Below are 9,973 nucleotides of genomic sequence, written 5' to 3'. Positions count from 1 at the left end.
ACTGTGCAAATACAGAATCATTCCCACGAGGATTGCTGAATCTTGCTTAAAATCAATTCCAAAAGTAAACTAAAACAAAGATTGGGTTGAGTTGATAATGATAAAAAGGTAGGACTTTGATATCCACCACTAATTATATTAAGCTAATATATCAATATGCCAATGTTTTGATCAAGTTATGTCTATCTAATGTTTGTCAACCTAAGGGCATGGGTGTATACTCCTTAAGCTATAGATTTCCCTAAGCAACGAGTTAGGCATGGGTGTATACTCTAACTCTTTTCTTTCCTAAAGGATTTAGCATGGTATATACTGAGTTGTTCTTGAGAAAAGCATATGTTCTATGTAAATCGACAAACACATGAGGCCTAGGGCATGAGTGTATACTCCTAGTTCCCCATGTTGATTAACCCAAGAATCCGGTGTGGATCTCTTTTGTTACTTATGTTAAACCCAGGACTCGGTCATCCAAATTGATTTAACTAACTAGTCCATACGACATGCATATGTTGATCAGACACACACATATGAGGAATTCATGCAAGCAGGTAATAATTAAGTTAAATAGCACAACAAGATCATCACAAAGGCGCCAATATTGAAATATTAACAAAACATAACTAGGGCTTCAATCAAGCCCTACTAATTAAATTAGCTACACATAGATTTGATGTTAAACATCTTCATAAAAGAAAAGAAAATAAAGGAAAAGAATAAACCCGAGACTTGAACTTGAAGAGCTCCTATTCTTCTCCTTACAAAGCATATCTATTCTAGAGGCTTAAGGGTCTATTTATAGGCTTTAGAAGTCCTTGACAAAGTAGTAAACCTAGGGATTTCATAGGGTTTCAAAACCTATTAAAATTGGGAGTTGGAAAACCCTAATATGGAAAGAGAGACATTCTGGCCGCCACCGGATATGTCTCCTGCGCACGGGTGCGATCGATCGCAACCCGTGTGCGCTCGATCGCAGGTCTGCGATCGATCCTTCTCTCATGTGCTCAATCGCTCCTGGCCTAAATTGTGCTTTGTCTTCTCGGGTACTGCACTCGATCGCAGGTACCCTGGGATCGATCACAGTGTCAGAGAGCTCCCAATTTTCCCATCTTCTCTCTTTGAGCCCAAATCATCTAGATTTACTTCATTTTCTTCCAAAAGCCTACAAAAGTATGAAAAACACAAAAAGGAATTAAAATGACCTAATTAACCAAAACCAAAGGGTTAAAACATACAAGTTAAGGGCTAAAAATATGAATATTTTAGCACTTAACAATGGTTAAGTTGGTATCGTAGCCTTTTTGACTCGAGTTAGTAAGTCCTTAGGCGTGTTTACACCTTATGCCCTAAAACCATCTGGTTTGGGAGTCATTGACTTAACACTCGCTACATGGGTCAATTAGAAAGCTTAAGGAAACCAAACATTGCACTGCCTAACCAAAAAGAAAAAAAAATAAAAAAGAAAATAAAGAAAATAAAAAGAAAAGAAAGAAAAAGAAAAGTTATGCCATAGATATTCATTCTAATGGAGATTTCAATGAACTTTGAGATATTGAGACTTTGCACATTATAATTAATTGGAAGCTTCATATTTATGTGCTAGTTCACTTTACATTATGTCGAACTTGTGATGCCTTAGCCTGTCTTTTGTAAGTGATAAGACTTTAAAATTCCAATTCATTATGAAGATGGAATTTATCTTTTTAAGCTTGCTAATGAATGAGAATCATGATTTTGAATGACACTTGAGTTTTGGATAACATGAACTCTTGCATAATGTTTGTGGATAATATTCCTGGAAAGCCCTCACGAGACTTCACTCGTCCTCTAGGGAATTCTGAGGGGTTTAAAAGGCTTATTGCATATGTTAAATGCAATCGTACATTTCACGGAAGATGGATTTATCTTTTTGTTTTTCATTTTGTTTTTAGTTTTGTATTTACTAAGGGACTAGCAATATGTAAGTTTGGGGGTGTGTTAAGTGCCAAAATGTTCATATTTTAGCCCTTAACTTATATTTGTTAATTCCTTAGTTTTGTTAGTTTATGCTATTTTAGTTCTTTTATGTGTTTTCTATGTTTTTGTAGGCTTTTGGAAGAATATGAAGCATTTTTGGAAGTCTGAGGCTTAAAAAGCAAAATTGGGAAAAGCTAGAGGTTCTAGCAGCGCACTACCAGCGAAATGACCAGACAAGCGCAAGGCGTGCACTCATGCACAAAAGAAGCAGCCTCGATCGCACCTGCGATCGAGCACTCTAATGAGTGCCAAATATTTCATAGTTGAACCTCTTTATTTACATTAGTTAATCCCTTAGCTATGTCGTTATCTAATGTTTTGTTTTAGTTTTGTGTTTTTAGTGTTTTATAGGTCGTTGAAGAAAAACTATAAATTTAAATTGCAAAGTTTGGAAGAAAGCACACTTTGAGAAGACCTAAATGATGTGGTTAAGTTTAACCAGATCTAAGAAAAGATTAAATTGGATTAAATTTCAAATTGGATAAAATTTCAAATTGGATTCAAATTCAGATTCTGCACATGTCTCAGTATTTTCACCATAACTTTCCACTAAAGTATCTGATTGAGGTGATTCAAGGGGCATTGGAAATCTGACTCAAAATACTACAGTTCATTGTGAAATAGAATTTTTCTAATTGAGACTATTACTATGCCAAAATATACAATATTTGGCACTCATCAAATACCCCCAAACTTACATTTTGCTAGTCCCTTAGCAAAACAAAATGAAAACAAGAAACATAAGTCCACTGTCGTGGGAGAGACGACTGCATTTAGCATATGCAACAAGCCTTTTAAACCCCTAGGCATCCCTAGTGAACGAGTGAAGTCTCGTGAGGGTTTAACAGAAATGATACCCACAAACATTTTTAGCACTATGTCATTGACAAACACAATTTCCACACAAACACATGGTTCTCACATCATGAGCAGGTTTAACAAAGTAAACACTACAATCAAATCATCAAGCCAACCACAAATCATTTAACTCAAAGGTGGAAATTTGAGACAACACAAGCTCTAATAGGTGCAAAGTGAGACTAACACAAAGTTAAGAGGCTTCAATTTTTTTCAAAGTTTGGTGTACCTCAAAATTCATAGGAATTCACATAGATGAAAACACCAAAGGCTTAAATCAAGACATGCATTTTTTTCTTTATATATATATATATATATATTTTTTATTTATATATTTTTTTTGTATAGGCTGTGCAATGTTCAGCTCCTTTAAGCTTTCTAATTGACCTATGTAATGAGTGTTGGGCCAGTAACTCCCAAACCAGATGGTTTTAGGGCACTAGATGTAAAACATCCCTAAGGCTTAATTACTCAAGTCAAAAAGGCTACGAAGCCAAACTAGCCATATAGTCAACCAAGTTGAATTTCTCATCTTTTTACGCGAACACTCAATGCTTAGTGAGGCATGAGGTGCGGTTACTCAATGAAAAGCTCAAACTGATGATGACACTTTTTTTTTTCTTTTTTTTTTTCTACCTTCAAGCCAAGGTTTCATCAACACTTCATCCTACAAATTACAAGGCACACCCTAATCAATCCAAATCTCATACCTCACAAACTTTATGCTAGTGTGCTTGTGATAATCAACTCAGACATGTGAAGTCTCTCTAATCCACCAAATGAGTCAAAGGACTCAGATTTCTAATGACATGCAGTGTTCAAAAAGTTAAACACACTAATGACATGCAAACCATAGTTATGATGTAACTCATGCCCAATCAACAACATAGCACAATTTTTTTTTTTTTTTTAACAAAACAAACAGATAAAAACAAACAAAAAGACACAAACAAACAGATAAAAACAAACAAAAAGACACAAACAAACAAACAGACAGTGTGTTTGTCCACACCCCCATAACTTAAATGACACATTGTCCCAATGTGGCAAGAGATACAATACCGTGGGATGAGGAACCGGAGTGTGCAAAAGGCTAGGGCGTCCCCCAAACTTGAACACCAAAACACCTGTCAAAATCTAACAGCAATATTTCCTCATAGAAACAAACATCAAAAGATTAATTGCTGTTAGAGACAAAAAATGAAATGACAAGAAATGAAATGACAAAAAGGAAAAGAAATCAAAAATAAAGTGCGGAAAATAAAAAGAAAGAAAAAATACCACACTTTCCCCGATCATTTGGGTGTCCAACCAATCCCTTCCACCCTTTCTTCTCAAGAATTTGATAGCCCTCTGGAAGGATGTTTAGCCGTCTCAGGTAGCCTAGTTGCTTGCTTCGAAGGATCTTCTTAGGAACATGGTTCCTAGATTTGTAACCTTGTGCGCATAGATCCTGGAGACGTTCAAAATGAGACAGCTTTTTGAGACATTGATAAGATGAAGCTTGGGGTCCATGGAGTGTCTCAAGTGGGATTGTGACAAAGCAGTGAGCTTCAGTACTCACTTCATTGTCATTGAACAGATTTTGGGGCTTAATTTGCTCACGGTGCTCAACTTACTCCAAGTGCTCCTCTTTCTCTTCCTCTTCATTGTTATCCATAATGAAAGGTTTCGCTGTTGATGAAGATGAGTTAGGGAATGATATCTCAGTGGTTTCCCCATTCTCAGTTCGCATCTTGGGAGTGGAGCCCAATAAAGCATCAGCTTGCTCAAGTAACTTGTCAAGGTCTAGGTCACATCCAAATTGAGCAAAGCACTTTCCCAATGGGTCCTCCAGACTTGGCTCATCAACAGTCTCCTCAACAATTTTGTCTCTCCCAACTGGGGTGGTGGCTTGGACATGCTCATGATAAGGATTGCTGGAATCATCCTCATCAATCATGTAGTGCCTTTCAGCCATCAACTGACTTTGAAGCTCTTCTTCCTCTATTCTGGTGAGTTCAGCAACTAAATGACCAAGTTGTCCTTCCAACTTTTCAATTGCTTGAGTGTTGGCCATGGCTGCATTCTTCACTTCATTTATGGCTTGGGAGTTGACCATGGTGGCATTTTTAAGCTCTTGCAAGGTTTGGCCATTAGACTGTATGAACTCTTTGAGGGTGTTTTCCAATGATAAATCTTGTGGAGGATAATTGCAGGGTGAAGGGGTAGAGGATTGGTTGTCGAACTGCGGATATTCAGGCTGGTGCAGTTCATCAAATTGGGGAGCATAATTTCCTGTAGCATTAGCTTGCCACGAGAAATTAGAATGGTTGCTCCAGTCTGGGGTGTAGCAATTGAAATTTGATTCAGACCCCGGACTGGAGAAGTTGGTGTTCATCTGCTCATGTGAAAAATTGAAAAATTGTCCCCAGGATGGACAATTACCTGAACTATGATAAGGGTTAGAGCAGTATGAACATGGTCCATGTGGGTGAAAATGGTGAGGATAGTTGGTATGAATGAGTGTCTTACGACTAGGGGTAGCATTAAAATTACCTAAAGGAAAATTCATGCTTATCCTCACTCTTTAAACAAAACACACTTCCACATGAAACATTAATCAAATTTTTTTGGTTTTTGTTGGTTTTTTTTTTTTTTTTGAAAATAAAATAAATAAAAATACCAAAAATTTAAAACAAAAACTCACAAAACAGACCAAACATAAGTTTGGCAAAATTCAAGGTGCTGGCTCGTTTTGGTGCAGTCTGCGGAGGTGCGCTCGAGCGCAGGTGAGGAGTGATCGAGCGCAGGTGGAAGTTGGTCCGGCAGGTGTGCTGTTGATGTGCGTGTGCGCTCGAGCGTAAGCGAATTGCGCTCGAGCGTATGTTTGTTGTGCGCTTGAGCTTAGCTGGAGAGGATTGAGCGTAGGCGCGCTTCCTCTGCTGCCTTATGCTTGAGTGCACGAGTGAGGTGCGATCGAGCGCACTGGCAGGGAGTAGATTTCGCAGAACTGCAGAAAAAAATGAAAACAGAAACCAAACTTCTTTTTTTTTTTAATGGTTAGATGAAACAAAACAAAAACAAATAAAAATAAAAATAAACAAAAATTGCAAAAAGAAAATGAAACAAAAATCTACCTAAACTAGTAGAAAAATAAAATCAATTTTCACAAAAACAAACAACTCCCCGGCAATGGCGCCAAAATTTGATGTACAAATTTAATTGTACTCGCAAGCGCACGAGTCGTGTGCAGTAAAGTGTGTGCAAGTGCGAGGTCGAATCCACAGGGAGATGTGTTTGCAAAAATTAATTTTCTAGTTTAACCTAATTTTATCTTAACCTAGTTTCAATTTTTGTAATTGTGTCGTGCAAAATCATAAACTAAATTAAACAATTTGAGAATAAGTAATGTCAAATTACTAAGGTTTCCGAATCCCCCTCGCCAAATCAAACAACATGTCTTGCATTTTATGCATACAATATTCAATCCAAATACATTGTTCAAAAGTTGTAAACATGCAAATGAAATCATTCGATGAATCCATCCGTTAAAAGAATCACAACGAATATTTAATTGAGATCAAATCATCCACTGTATTCGTAGATCACAATGGATATTAGTCTCAATCCAATCATTCGATGTACCCCCAGACGAAACACAACGAATATTAAATTAAGCATGAGTATATTACCAACATTTAATCAATTAAACTTAATTAAACTGTTGAATTGGCTTTTGAACAACACTATATTATCAACATTTAATCAATTAAACTTAATCAAACTGTTGAATTGGCTTTTGAACAACACTTTCATAATATAGTCTCATTGTATGTACAAAACGACAAGACATGTATGTTTATCAATGACCAGGCTTCATCTTCAACCTTAGTTGAAGGTTTTAGCCTCTCATGATAACAAAAACGATAAACACTTGAATTGACATCATGAGAAAAATAAAACTTACAATGGAACTGGAGTTCAAAGCTCCAAAAACCTAGAAAAGTAGAAAATTGACAAAGTACGGCGCCCCCGGCGCATCTTCGTACGTTTACAGTGAAAAAGAATGATATTTATAAGCTAATTTTAGGGTTTTAGCGCTGCCAGGTCGGCCGAGTGCGCTCGATCGCACTCTATATGCGCTCGATCGCACTCGTGCAGCATGTATGTTGCTGCGCAGGGCGCGAGTGCGCTCGAGCGCACTTCCAGTCGGAATTAGCCTAATCTTGTGAACCATGACTTTGTAGATCTTTGAGTTAGCTTCCCAATGACACCAAGATCACCTCAATCCAAGCTATAAAACTCTAGATATGGCCTTTTTAGTGGGACTCATCGAGTGCGAATCATTGCTCGATCCCAATTTACTACCAATGCTCCATGAAGTGTCTTAAGCCCCAGAATGAGTTGCAAATATCACCTTAAAACCGCATTTTTCTCTTAACAGCCTGCAAATCACTAAAACACCAAAACTAACCAAAACATCAGAAAATAATAAAGCAAAAGGCTTAGCAAATGCAGATTAAGGGGTCCAAATATGCAATATTTGGCACTCATCACCTAGAAAACATGTATTCCTATCCAACCCTACAAACTATTTCCGTTACATTTTTCTCTCAAAATACTTCACTAACTTAAGCATCGAAGGCCCTTTTAGGCTGGCATCACTCTGGTATACTTTCTCCTTGTTTTGCGGGAGACCGTTGTCTAGTTTGGCCATGCAAAAATCTGCTTCAACAAGATGTGTTCCTAGCTCAACAATTCAATTTTTTAAAAAATTAAAAAAAAAAAAAAAAAAAAAGAAGAAGAAAAGAAAAAGAAAAGGGTTTTGTGTCATGACTAGGTTTTAATTTATTTCAATTTTGAATTTCTGCGAGATACTTTTTTTTTGTTTTTGATAAGTAATATTGTATATATCAAAAAAAGTACAATGCGCATCTAGGTACACAAAAAGTATACATAGGTAACCCAACTTAAAACCCAAAGACAAAACCCAAAGACAAAACCCAAGAAAACCCAACCCAAAAACCCAACAAGTAGCCACAGCCACACGGTAAAACCAAAGAAAAAGACCCAGAGACTAAAGCCTACACTAGCCCAACACCAGCCCTAACAACCAAAGCCCCTAATGCACCTCTAGAGAAATGGTAAGTGCGTTTTTTGTCCCAACACAATTCCACCGGCGCTGGCACCTCTCGGGAGAAAGTCTCCCTCTAGCCGCATAATTGATGGAGCATTCTAAATTCTTGAATTCCCTCTTTCATTTTACTTTTGGGGTATAGGGCTCCCGCTCCTCTAACTGAATATCATCACGAAACATAATGAAATTGAAAGAATGATACACTGCTTGTTGGTAAACACGTTTAGACCAAGTTCCAGTATATCCCGATTGAGTTTATATCCATTCCATTTACAGACATACACAATGTCTAAATTGTATAATTCCCCAACCAGGGGTAAATGATACATTTACCATTAATGTCTTTTCCCCCTCCCATAACATACATGGAAAAGGCAATAGCATGTCAAACAAGAATTCTTACTAACTCTAATATAAACGCAAAATAGAGAGAGATTAGGAGATTATCTGAGACAACTTAACCTGCTAGGTACTTCTTTCACTATTTCATTGCTGGATGCATTTGCAGCATACAAACTCAAGCTGTATGTATGCCAGAAACCTATCCAATAACCATACCCTTCTCTTGTCATATTGACACAAGAACTTCATGAACCTTGACATTTTTTTTTTTTTTGAAAAGTATGAACCTTGAGATTTATGCACCATGTTAAACTGATACACTCTCATATGAGACTAACTTTAATAACATTGCCAAAATAATGCCAGACAAAGTTGAAAAAAAAAGACAAGCTAGAGACACAGATTCTAAGCTAAAGAGCTCTCTGCTAACTATCCCATAGCTGTTACGGAAGAAAAGAAAAAACAGTGGGGAAAAAAAAGGAGGGCTTGCAAGAAGCTTAAAACAGAAGTATGGGATATATAAGGTGATAAGCAGGAAGCTAACAGGAATGTAAAGAGAAGTACTGTACAGTGATAGACTTACAAAATGTAAAAGAAAAACAAGAACAAAAGGAACACTAACAAAATTTGCTTGAAAGCCCTAAAAACAAACAAACAAACTGATATTAATATGCCGCAAACTTTCGCTAAAAACCCAAAAAAGAAACAGAAAATGTAAATAAGAGTGGATACAAAGAGGGTACACAACTAATTCTCTAGCACACTTTCATGCACTTCACAATGGAAATTTATACTAAATAATTTTTCTTCCTGAATTAGAACTTTTGACACCTTGCATGAAATTTAAAAACAGTTTCTAGAAGACAGTCCCAAAAGGCTCCTTGAAAAATACAGATCTGCAGCCTATATTGAACACTAATTCCTGCAAATCCAAATGTTAATTAATTCCAAGAAGGAACTCTTGCCAAGAAATTTTTCATGTCCAAGATTCCTTCAAACTGTCAAAACATCAACTAGCCCTGCATTATTCTCCTCTACATGAAGAGCCTGAGAGTTGATGCAAAGAAAAACAACTCCTCAATGAGTTCCAAGAAGGAAGAGTACACGGAATGGACTTAGACCCCATTGCTGATGACACTAATTTGAGTATCTTCTCTTTTACCATATTTACTTCCACATCCTTGACCTAATTAGGACGAGCAACTGGCAGACCAGCAGTTATATGCCATTGGATGTGTTAAAACATATACTTCCTTTATGGAGTAGCTGCAAGAATAAAGATAGCAGATGGCCATCAATTAGCTAAACACAAACATCTTCCAGCTTCACCTTTCCAAAGAGTAATCAGGGGCAGAACCACATACATTTGAGTGGGGGCAATTGCCACCACTGAAATATTAGAAAAACCTACATTAGTTAAAATTTTTAGAAAAGTTTAGGTGTTTATCTAATTGTACCCACTAAGATCAGATATCAAGTTAAGGATTTTTTATTTACATAAAACTTGATATTGTAATTAATTGAAGAGTCCAATAACTTTCTTTTCAATCAAACTATACAATCAATTGAATAGTTTTTCAAAAACTTGTTCTTGAATTGAGTCAAATGCTTGGTTTTTATATGCAATGGGAGTTGTTCCGT

This window comes from Corylus avellana, chromosome ca1 (genome assembly GCF_901000735.1).
Source record: "Corylus avellana chromosome ca1, CavTom2PMs-1.0".
In the NCBI taxonomy this organism is placed as follows: Eukaryota; Viridiplantae; Streptophyta; class Magnoliopsida; order Fagales; family Betulaceae; genus Corylus; species Corylus avellana.
This window is presented reverse-complemented; position numbering follows the sequence as displayed.